Source organism: Gastrolobium bilobum, unplaced genomic scaffold, assembly GCF_033153095.1.
Source record: "Gastrolobium bilobum isolate Gb01-03AN ecotype WA unplaced genomic scaffold, APGP_CSIRO_Gbil_v1 utg5831, whole genome shotgun sequence".
Lineage (NCBI taxonomy): Eukaryota > Viridiplantae > Streptophyta > Magnoliopsida > Fabales > Fabaceae > Gastrolobium > Gastrolobium bilobum.
This window is the reverse complement of record NW_026898041.1, coordinates 57,497-70,772: the sequence shown is the minus strand read 5'-3', so window position 1 is coordinate 70,772 and position 13,276 is coordinate 57,497. Positions and strand designations below refer to the sequence as shown.

The 13,276-nt window shown below is 39.7% G+C and overlaps 1 pseudogene; it reads left to right on the top strand.

The window, feature by feature from the left end:
• The first annotated feature begins 728 nt into the window (after positions 1–728).
• Positions 729–12,790, top strand: LOC133312347 (receptor-like protein kinase FERONIA; annotated as a pseudogene).
• The last annotated feature ends 486 nt before the right edge of the window (positions 12,791–13,276 follow it).

Here is a 13,276-nt window from a genome sequence, read left to right as displayed (position 1 = left end):
TGCTTCCATCTCGAGAAGTGCACTCCCACACGGAGCGGTCACTGCCAGGTTTCGGAACTTCTCAACCACATCAAAATAGACAAGTAACAAACTGGATGAGCTCCCGGGTTTCTGGCTCAAAGCATCAGCTACCACATTGGCCTTGCCAGGATGGTACTTCAACTCGAAGTCGTAATCCTTTAGGAACTCCATCCATCCTCTCTGCCTCATGTTCAACTCCTTCTGGTCGAAAAGATACTTCAAACTCTTGTGGTCACTGAACACCACAAACTTCAAACCAAAAAGATAATGCCTCCAAATCTTGAAAGCAAACACAATAGCAGCCAACTCCAAGTCATGAGTAGGGTAGTTCTCCTCATGAGGCTTCAGCTGCCTCGAAGCATAGGCAATCACCTTGCCCAACTGCATCAACACACAACCTAGCCCCTTCCCGGAGGCGTCAGTGTAAAGCTTAATCTCAAGCGCAGGATCAGGAAGGACCAACACAGGAGAAATAGTCAATCTCTCCTTAAAACAAACCTCACACTCGTGAGTCCACACAAATGGAGTCTCCTTACGGGTAAGGCGAGTCAATGGCAGAACCATGGTGGAGAATCCTTTAATGAACCTCCGATAGTAACCTGCCAAACCCAAGAAACTCCTCACTTCGGTAACCGTCTTGGGCCTCTCCCAATCTAGCACGGCCTCGATCTTGTTTGGATCCACTGCACACCTTTAGCAGAAATCACATGCCTAAGGAACTTCACGGACTTGAGCCAAAACTCACACTTGGAAGGCTTCGGATACAGCTTCTTCTCCTTCAGCACTTGCAGAACAATTCTCAGATGCTCCATATGCTCCTCCTCCGTCTTGGAGTAAATCAAAATATCGTCAATGAAGATGATCACAAACTGATCCAGGTACCGCTGGAAAATCCGGTTCATGTAATCCATGAACACAACAGGTTCATTGGTGAGTCCAAACGGAATCACCAAATACTCAAAATGACCGTATCTCGAACGAAATGCGATCTTAGGGACATCCTCTGGCTTCACCCGAATCTGATGGTATCCGGACTGGAGATCAATCTTTGAATACACGCAAGCACCCCAGAGCTGATCCAACAGATCATCAATCCGAGGAAGGGGATACTTGTTCTTAATCGTCCCCTTGTTCAGCTGCCTGTAGTCGGTGTACAATCGCATTGTCCTATCCTTCTTCTTCACAAAGATGACCGGTGCTCCCCAAAGAGACACACTCGGTCGAATGAAATCTTTCGCTGAAAGATCCTCAATATGCTTCTTCAGCTCTGCCAACTCCGGTGGCGACATCCGGTATGGAGCTAATGAAATAGGCCCCACACCAGGCAACATATCAATGGAGAACTCTATCTCCCTCTGTGGTGGAAACTCAGGAATCTCCTCAGGAAACACCTGGAGGAATTCCCTCACCACAGGAATGCCAGTGATATCCTCCTGTGTCCCACTCACCAAACCTCCCAACATGACATATCCAAATGCCCCAGCTCTCAAGGCTCTCCTAGCCTGCAACAAAGAAATGTACGGCGAGGAACTAGTTGTGGAATCACACGGAGACATCACCACACGTTTGGCACAACAGTCAATCATCACACAATTCCTGGAAACCAATCCATGCCCAGAATAACCTCCAAGTTGGCCATTGGCAATCCTATCAGATCTACCGAGAACTCACCGTCGTCCCACTGAAACGCTACGTCGCGATGAACAGTGGTAGCATCACACTTTTCTCTGGTGGCGGTGTTCATCGGCAACAGTGGAGAAAGCAAAGACATGGGCAACTCAAGCCCCACAGCAATCGGGGTTGCAACAAAAGAATGCGTAGCCCCAGATTCAAACAAGACATCAACATATGATGCACCAATAGTAACAGTACCTCTGACTAGGTTCGGAGCTCGATCCGACTTCTGACGATCCAGGGTATAAACACGCCTAGTAGATGGTGGCACTGCCGTTACCGAAGTAGGTGGAAGGGGAACCATCTGAAGTGGCACTGCATGTATTGCAGTAGCTCTCGCCGTCGACGATGGACAGTCTCTGGAGAAGTGGCCCTCCTTGCCACACTGGAAACAAATCAACTGGCCGGTAGAACACGGCCCAAAATGAGTCTTCCCGCATCCCGAACACTTGGGAGCAGGAGGTCTCGTTGCACTCCCCTGAGCAAAAGTCCTCTTAAACTGATTCGGCGCTTGCCGAGCCGCCATCTGCTTTCCCTTGCCCTTGTTCCCAAACTTCCTGTCTCTCCAAGAAGTGGAACTACCAGCTACCTTCGTCGCCTCAGCAACCTTGGCCCTCTTGGCCTTACTCGAGCTGTAGAAGTCCTTGATATCTCGACACTGTTGCACCAGTGTTCCAAAATCTCTCGAAGCAGAACAAGAAATATAACTAGAAATATCCTCACTAAGTCCCCTGCGGAACTTAGCAGCCAAGAATGTCGGAGTAGACCTCGCCATCCAGAAGTGTGCAAACTTCACCAGCTGGTTGAACTTGGCCAGGTACTCGTCAACAGACAACGAGCCCTGAACCAACCTGTCAAACTCCCCCTGCTTCCTCTCCTGTGCATCATAAGGGAAGTACTGACCCAGAAAGCAATCCTCGAAGAATGGCCACGTTATAACATGGCCCTGCATCTCGTAGACATGAGAAGTGTTCGTCCACCACTCATGGGCATCGCCCTCTAGCATATAAGTAGCGAACATCAACTTCTGCGGATCAGTACACTGCATGACCCGAAAAATCTTGTCCAACGCCTGTAGCCAACGCGCCGCAGCAACAGGATCATAAGATCCATCAAAGGTAGGTGGCTTATGCTTATGAAAAGCATTCAGCCGGCGATCGATCTCATCTCGATCCTCAACAAAAACAGGCACGGTCTGCATGGCCCCCGTAAGGTGACTGGCATCACCCATCTGACTCTTACTGTCGTCATGCAGACTGGGTAGAGGCAGAGGTGGTGGCGGAGGAAACTGGCCAACAGCAGGTCCAGCCCTGAACTCCTCTAACATGACTCTCATCATCGTCATGTCCGCCAGACGGTTGACCTCCAACACATCCTCAGTGGCCTTCCTGTTCGCCTCTCTGACGGCGTCCAGCATGGCCTGGTTTGCCATTCTCATGGCCTCCTGGTCGGCTTGTCGGGCCGCCTGCATCTCAGCCAATGCAGCCAGGACCGGGTCGAGTTGACCCTCATCAGTCTCTCGTGTTCTCCTGGATCCTACCATGACTCTGCACAAGTTACACAAATTATGAGTTGATCAGGCCCACGCAATGTGATCACGTATGCATCATCATAATACAAACCAACGGAGCAAACACACAAGACAGACACAACCAAACATCCTAATCATTGCAATACATACAAGCTTTTCCCTCGAACCATTGCTCTGATACCATAAAATGTAACACCCTGGGTATACCCGGTTTGTTAACATATCATTGTATTAAGCTGCGCTTAATTAAAAATGCAGAATATCTTTTTCTTTTCAATTATGACGTCATTATACTTAGCCGAGTTGATTACTTAATCAATTTCAATGAATATCGCCTGTATGTAAATTGCAAATAAACATCTAACTGAAATACTTCAGAATATATATAAAGTGAGTATCTATGTCACAGATCCACTACACGTGGTCCGGACAAGAATCCTGATACATTAATACAACTCCAACATAAAGCAAGACATAATCAAGTCTAGGTGGCATGGACAATCCCCATGCTCACCAAATCAACATCATAACAAACAGAGTCTCAACAGAGAAATCCATAAACTGAAGCTAAAAGCATAAGACAGTAAATAGGATCCAACATCCAATCATAACAGCATATCAGCATAAGCAACATAAACATGTAACATCTATCAGCTAAGCTCTGGCCTCCTGCCACTAGAGGTATCAACCCCCTGGTTACCTGAACCTGAAATAAGCATTCCCCAAACATGGGGTGAGATCTCTAAACCAGAAATCTCAGTAAGGCGAGGGGTCCTCAAGGATCTTCCACCCCAAGCTCACTTACATGTACAATATAAGTTCAAAAGCAGTAATTTCCAATATAAGTTCCAAAACTATGCAGTGCAACAGATATTCATGCCATGTGTGTCAATACTATTTTACTGGCCAGAGAAATGCAGGAATACGTCTATTACCTACAGATAGTACAAGGAACACCGCTTGCACCTCACCCACAGCCTCACCATATTGTATGTACCACATACTTAGGCTTACCGTATAGGTGGAACACCACATGCATATCATAAAGGCACTAGCATATAACAGCTCAACAGCATTTCCAAAACAGCGAAAGCATGTAACACAGCATGCATATAACCATACCCCTATGAGACATGGTGGAACCACAACATGGCTAAACCGAGGACACAAAAGCTTACCTTGCAAGCTCACTATCCAATGCCAAGAGTCCACACAGCTCAAGTCCAACACACAGCAGATCACAATCCGATTAGGACCAGCAAGCATATCAACACTCATAGCTCATAAGCATAAACATAAAGACTACGTTTTCCTCTTACGATTTATGTCTTAAGGCTTCACACAAAGCCATAAGCCCTTAACCACTTGATTCTGACTTAGTTTGATTAAAATAGAAGTTCAACATCATCACTCTAGGGTCTACAAACCCCCAATAGCCTACTGTAAGAACAGTGCAGCTACTGTTCTTCGAAATCCCAGAATATCCGGATATTCATCGGGGGCATATCCGGATATCTCTCTTCCAATATCCGGATATCAATATCCTGATATTCACAACAAAACATCTGGATATTTCGCGACAGAACCCAGATTCTGCATTTCGCGAAAATCCACACCAAAGGTCCAACTTTTACCGATTACAGAAGCTTAAACATGCATTTTTAAGTTGTTAAGCATTACCCAACGTTAGGTTATCATCTTAAGCTCATTACATGCATCAAGGTTCCATTTTTAACCAATAACTCATGATCAAAGATTGAGTATGCATACCAGGCTTAAAACTGAACCAAAGGTTGCTCTTGGAGCTCACAACCAGCTCCTCAAGGTTCTGACTTGGATAGAAAACGAAAATACCAAGCAAGGTTTGGCTCTTTCTCCCCAAAGGTTGCTTCTTGAAGCCACACAACCAAAGAACAAGGCTCTAAACCCCACAACCAGAGAAGACATCCCAAGAAACACCCAAGAGTAGCTCACTAACTCAGAAACCAAACTTCTCACCCAACCCAACACAACACAACCACAAGGTGATTTCAAGGAAGAAACAAGAGAAAAGATGATTATTTGGTGGTTTCTCATGAAGAAATGGTGAAAACAAGTCAAGAAAGCACCAAGTCAGCAATGGGAGGCACAAGGGTCACGTAGGAAGGTTGAGTATCAGCCTAGGGTTTAGTGCCCTCAGTATATATAGGCGGTTTAACACTTAAACACGCAGTATTAACTTTAAAATCTACGCTTAGCATTTTAATCCCAAACTTTGGATTCTTAACCTACTCAATTTTACAAGAATTATCATATTTTTCGGAGCACCTTTCTGGTACGCGCTTTTCATAGCCAGTATCAGTTTCTAGCACCAGTTCTCATTATTTTAACTTGAAACTCGTTTTACAAGTCCTATATATTATTTTAGGAATTATCATGCACTTATTATAATTTTTCGGGATACATTTTTGGTAGGCATTTATACCGACTAGCAGAACCGATATCTGCACTTTTCTTTCGAAAAATGACTTTCAGCATTCTTAATCACTTATCATACTTATTTAAGTCTCATAATAATTATTAGGGTCAATTATGGAATTATTTCTTAATTCTCATATATAATTAATTAATTTCCTTAATTAACGGTGCAAGTTCTTACATTATCCTTCGGTCCCACATCAATCAAGGTGATAACTGCTTATTTTATTAGATAATTCAACAACGTATGACTCAGTCTTACATGTCTTCTCTTTGAATTAAAGAGAACATTTTTAACAACTTGGACAACGATTTGATTATCATAGAACAGGCTTAAAGAATTAATATATTTTTTTGTAAAGAAAGAGGGGCAAAATCCCCATAAAACACAAGGAAATCAAGGAACAGAGGCCAAAGCCCTAAAGTTGGAAGAGTCCTCTAACAGGAGATCCCTAAGATGAGGAGGGGGATAAGAGAAAACAAAAAAATTGTTATCTCTTTCATAAGGATTAGTAGCAATCCAATGAGCACAACCATTATTCTCCCTCTTTGTATGCTTGCATCTGACAGTCCAATCTTGAAGAAGCCAACTCTTTATGCGCTCAACAACCTGAGAATCTCTAGGATTTGAATCCAAATTTTGGATACAACTAATAGCGTCTGTTGAATCACACTCCAATTCAATTCTCCTTGCTCCTGCTTCTTCACCGGTTAAGGCTAAAACAAAAAGTTCTGATTCCATAGATGACAATGCAATACAAGTCTATCTTTTGGATTTACATGTAATAACAGCTCCACCCAAAATGAATACATATCCACTAGAGGACTTACTATTTTCTATTTCTGAGCACCATACACATAAGAATATCCATCCACAATTGAAGGATAACGAGAGTAGTGTAGAGTATAATCTTTAGTGCCTTTAAGGTATCTCATTAGCCTATTGAGGGCATCCAAGTGCTTTTTACTAGGATTACTAGTGAAACGATTCAGCATGCCAACTGTAAATGCTATGTTAATTCTAGTGCAACTTGTAGTATACATGATACTACCAATTAGTTTTGAATACTTTAATTGATCCATGTTGGTACCTTCATGAGGACTTGGACTTTTATTATAATCATATGGTGTCTCACTTAGTTTGCACTCACTATATCCCCAGGCAGAAAGTAGCTGCTCAATATGATGAGTTTGACTAAGGGAAATTACTTGCCTTTAAAAGCTCACTTTCATACCGAGAATAGTATTTGCAATACCAAGATCTTTCATGCCAAATTCTTTAGCTAAATTAGCTTTAATGTCACTCACTACATAATGATTAGAGTCAAGAATTAACATTTCATCCACATACAAGCAAATGATGACTATCTTATTTGACATAAAGCAATGGTAAAGGCATTTATCTGAAAAACTAGACTGAAATCCATAACTCTTTACCACTTTGTCAAATTTAATATACCACATCTTAGGTGTTTGCTTAAGACCATACAAGGAATTGTTCAATTTACAAACTTTTTCTTCAAGACCTGTCATGACAAATCCTTCTGGTTGTTCCATGTATATTTTCTCATTTAACTCTCCATTTAGGAAAGCCATCTTTACATCAATTTGTACATAATGTTCGATAGATGCGAAAGCAAGAAGAATTCTTATAGTTGATAGACGACACACATGTAAGTAGATATCAAAATAGTATACTCCACTTTATTATCTATAGCCTTTAGCTACTAAACGTGCTTTGTATCTGGCTATCGATCCATCACTATTTAGTTTCTTCTTTAGTACCCACTTATAGCCTATAGCCTTAGCCCCTTTCGACAAATTGACTAGTTGCCAAGTATACTTATGTAACAGTGAGCTCATTTCATCTTCTATGGCTTCTGCCCATAGTAGATATTCTCTAGATCTCATTGCTTCCTGATAGAAGAATGGATCATCCTCTAGATGGTAAGTGACAAAGTCTTTGGCAAAGTCTTTGGAAACTCTCTCTCTTTCTCTCTCGTAAATACTCTAACTGAAACTGATTCAACAACCAGTTGTGTGGGGTTAGTGTCATAAGGGCTTCCTTCAGATTCTATAGGAGATTCTGAAATCATACTCATAGATCCAGAAACACTCAAGCCATGATATTCGAGAAACTTATTCTAAAAGAATTCTTCATCTCTAGATTCTATCACCAAATTTGTAAATATATCCAAAAACCTGTCTTCTGCACTTCCCCGATATACAAGTAATGGTTCTAGGTCCCACCTTAGGTCTATTAGGATATTGTATTCTTACATAAGCAATACATCCTCAAGTTTTAAAAGTATCATATATACAAGAACACTTATGTTATATCTCATAAGGAGTCATAGACAATTTAGAGTGTGGTAACGTGTTCAGGATATGATTAGCAGTTAGAACCTCTTTTGGGATAGGAGGAAGACATGTAAGCTGTAAGTAACAGTTAATGTCTTATTCTTGTACTCGGCAACACCATTTGATTGGGGTGAGTAAGGAGCAGTGGTTTCAAGTATTATGCCCTTCATATAATAAATGAGAAGAAAAATTTCTAAATTATCTTATATATATTTTTTTAAAATTACAAATCAACAAAAATATTTTTGGCTAAAACATTCTTGGAATTCTTGGGGTCTAGAGGTAAACTGCTTCCCCCTCCAATGAGGGATTAGTCTCATCATTCCTCCGGTGACAATGCTTTAATGCACCATTTGTTTCAATGAAGAGCTAACTTTAAGGACCGTACTCCGAGAATAAGATGACTAGAGGAAGTTGTGTGGAGATACTTCCAAATTATTTACCAAAAAAAACTTTTAAAGACAAAAAAAAATCCTATTTATTATATTTTTAAGTCACAAGGAAGTGAATATAGAACTATGAAACCGCATTTCATGCCTCAACATGATATTTTCATATTAATTAACACATTAAAAGTTTGACATGTTCATATTAATTAATACATTGCACAACTGATCTATCATATAATTATCCTTAACATGATATTTTCATATTAATTAACACATTAAAAATTTGACATGTTAATATTAATTAGGGTAAACTTCATTTTCACCCAATGTGATTTTGTGAGAGAAAGAGAAAAAAACTGACGATTTCACATTTTATCATTTGATTTCTTGTGATTTTAAACTTATCATTTAGACTCATTGTGCTAAAATAATTTATCATTTAACCCCTATGGTTTCAAATTTTCACTTAGACTCCTTGTGGTTACAAATTTTTTTACTTAAAACCTTGTGATTTAAAAAATATTTTTTTAAAAAAAATGTTTAAAATAAATTTTCTCTCTTTTTTATTTTATATCCTCGTTTAATGCATTTAGGGTTTAAAAAATATTTCAAATTATTTATTCTGAAATTAATTTATAAATTATCTTAAATTTTTTATTTATTTTAAAAATATATTTCAAATTTCAAAAAAAACTATTTAAGACAAATTAAATATGTATTATCAAAATAAGATATTTACTTTTTTTTAGATAATTTTATAACAATATCGGGTAAAAAATAGATAAAATAAAATAATATTTGATTTGAATTTATTTTCTTGATAAAAATAAGTGATTTTTTTTAAAATTTATTTTTATTTTTTAAACCCTAAATGCATGGATGAGGATATAAAATAAAAAAGAGGACAACTTTATTTTTAAATTTTTTTATTTTTGTAACCATAACAGATCTAAGTGAAATTTTTTCTAACCACAAAGTGTCTATGTAAAAATTTGAAGTCACAAGGGGTTAAATAATAAATTATTTAAACACAATAAATCAAAGTGATAAATTTAAAATAACAGAAAATTAAATGATAAATCACAAAATCACAAAAATGAAATTTTTTCTATTAATTAATACATTGCACAACTGATCTATCATATAATCATCCATCCTCAACATGAAAACAAGACACCGTTTCAAGGTTACACCGTAGTTGCACATCCCAACTAATACCAACAAACACCTTTAAACCTTAAATTGAAAATTTCTAAATTATCTTGTATTTTTTGTTTCAGATCACAAATTGACAAAAAGATTTTTGGCTAAAAAGATTTTAAAAGACAAAAAAAAATCCTATTTATTTTTGTCAGTTTGATACTGCTTACACTGCACACCTGATGATCTGCCATACAAGCATCCTCAACATGTAAATATGACACCGTTTTAAGGTTAATCCGTCATTGCATATCCCAATTAATATCAACAAACACCATTAATTGAGAACACTGCCAACCTTAAATTGAAAGTGAAATTGTTACATGTAAAGTTGCACTTTACTGTACTGTACTTTAGACCATGCAAAATTCTTACCTTTGTTTTCTAGTTCATGTCACTTATCAATCTTCTTTAATTCTTCCATCTCCTCATTTTCCTCCTCCAATTTTTCTCAAAAGCATATATTTTTCTTCAAATCTCAAACAAAAGAAAAGCCTTTTGGATTTGGGTCATCTCATCATGATGATGAGAGTGAGCAAGTGGAAAAGGGACACTATCAATGTGTGTGTGTATGTTCCATTCTTGTTCTTATTTTCTGTTCAACTCATTAAAGCTTCGAATCACGAACCTGCTGACAAGATCTTCCTAAACTGTGGTGGCCCACCAAATAGCTCCGACGCCGACGGCCGGAAATGGACAACCGACGTCGGTTCCAAATTCTTAACTTCCTCCGCCGCAAGCTCCGCCACTTCACCGGCTTCCACTCAAGACCCTTCCGTCCCCCAAGTCCCTTACATGAACGCACGCATCTTCCGGTCACCGTTCACCTACACTTTTCCGGTGACCCCCGGCCGGAAATTCCTCCGGCTCCACTTCTATTCCTCTTCCTACGCCGGCATCAACGCTTCCAACGCTCTGTTCTCCGTCACCACTCAATCCTACACTCTGCTCAGAAACTTCAGCATCGTTGAAACCACTTTCGTTATGAAGGAATATTCCATCCATGTTGAAGATGGAAGAAAACTGAGCATCATGTTCACACCTTCAAGAGATTCCTACGCTTTGGTGAATGGGATTGAGGTTGTGTCCATGCCTGATATTTATGATGAAACTAGCATATTTATTGTGGGAACCAACAGTGCATTCAACATTGGCAACAACACTGTTATGGAGAATCTTTATAGGTTCAATGTTGGTGGCAATGTTATATCTCCTTCACATGACACTGGTCTTTTCAGGTCATGGCGTGATGACACACGCTTTCTGTTTGGTGCTTCTTATGGTGTCACTCAGCTTGTTGATCCTGAGGTGAAGATTGAGTACCCACCTGGGATACCCAGTTTCATTGCTCCGCGTGATGTGTACGCGACAGCTAGGTCTATGGGTCCAAATCCTAACATCAATGTCAACTATAACTTGACTTGGATTTTCTCTGTTGATTCTGGGTTTTCTTATCTGGTGAGGCTTCATTTTTGTGAAGGGTCTAGTAACATTACAAAGATTAATCAGAGGGTGTTTGATATATTCCTAGCTAATGAAACTGCTATTTTGGGGGCTGATGTTATTGCTTGGGCGAGTTTATTTGGACTTTCACATTCAAATGGGGTTCCTGTGTTTAAGGATTATGTTGTGAATGTTCCTAATGGGGAACCCCAACAGGATCTATGGCTTTCACTTCATCCACACACGAGTTCAAAGCCTCAGTATTATGATGCTATTTTGAATGGAGTGGAGATTTTCAAAATTAATGATAGTGAAGGTAGTCTTGCTGGGAGAAATCCCATTCATAGACCAATTGAGCCATTATTGGCTACACAGTCTGATCATGGAAAATCATCATCAAAGAAAGGAATAATTGTAGGTGGTGTTGTTGCTGGAGGATGTGTTTTGGTACTTGTCATTGGACTCTTTTCTTTTGCTTCTTTGAGGCGGTGCCGGCACCGGCACCGGCATGGGAAGGATTCTAGTGCTAGTGAAGGGCCAACACCAGCTGATTCTGCCAAGACCAACACCATAGGAAGTTATGCATCCTCTCTGCCATCAAACCTTTGTAGGCATTTCTCATTTGCTGAGATAAAGGCAGCTACAAACAACTTTGATGAGGCCTTGCTACTTGGTGTGGGAGGATTTGGTAAGGTTTACATGGGAGAAATTGTTAAGGGAGTGACCAAAGTTGCAATTAAGCGTGGGAACCCAATGTCTGAGCAAGGGGTGCAAGAGTTCCAAACTGAGATTGAAATGCTCTCTAAACTTCGTCACTGCCACCTTGTTTCACTTATTGGATATTGTGAAGAGAACAATGAGATGATCCTTGTCTATGATTACATGGCTTATGGAACACTCCGTGAGCATCTATACAAGACAGAAAAACCTCCTCTGCCTTGGAAGCAAAGGCTTGAGATATGCATTGGAGCTGCTAGGGGTTTACATTACCTACATACTGGTGCAAAGAACACCATTATCCACCGTGATGTGAAGACAACAAACATTTTACTAGATGAGAATTGGGTGGCTAAGGTGTCTGATTTTGGGTTGTCAAAGATAGGACCAACATTGGATAACACTCATGTTAGCACAATGGTGAAGGGAAGTTTTGGGTACCTTGATCCTGAATACTTCAGGAGGCAGCAACTGACTGAGAAATCTGATGTTTACTCATTTGGTGTGGTTTTGTTTGAGGTATTGTGTGCACGCCCAGCTTTGAACCCAACACTTGCTAAGGAGCAAGTGAGCTTAGCTGAATGGGCACCTCATTGCTTCAAGAAAGGGATTCTTGATCAAATCATTGATCCTTATTTGAAGGGTAAGATTGGTTTTGAATGCTTGAAGAAGTTTGTTGAGATTGCCATGAAGTGTGTGGCAGACCAAGGCATTGAGAGGCCATCCATGGGGGATGTGTTGTGGAACCTTGAATTTGCATTGCAGCTTCAAGAAAGTGACAAGGGAATTGGTGGAATACACATTGAAGAAGAAGAAGAAGAGGAGGAGGAGGAGTTGTACATAGATTCTAAGGGGAACTAGGACCTTGATGATGCATTCAGGTTTTGATGGCAATGTGTATGAGCATTGGTGGTAGAAGAAGCTTAGCTAGTGAAGACTCTGATGGATTCACACCTAATACTGTGTTTCCCAGATCATGAATCCAAAAGGGCGTTGAGATCATAATTTTTCCTTGTTATTAACTATACATATATTATTCTTCTTTTCTTTTGTTGCTTCTGATTTATGAATTACGATAATCATACAAGTAGGTTGTAATTTACGAGTACGTTACATGAAGATTGAATAGCAAACATATTTATGGGATTTTGTTATCTCTTATGACAATCTTCAGAGTCCATAATTGATGTTGATCATACATGTTTATACCTCGTATTCGAGATGTTAATGCATGGTAACGCCAGGGAATATCCAGCGCAAGTGTAAACAAACAACGCATAACACATCAACATGATTTTTTGGCATATTACATAACTTGTGGCGGTGGTCCCTCTTCACTTCAAAATTATGTGGGTATGGAGGGAGTTATATTATATATATCCTGTGTGACAGAGTGAGTGCAAACTAAAGAGGTTTAATAAACTTGAATTTGTACTTTATACCTTCTTAAATAACTTTTATACTTTTTTCATAATTAAATGAT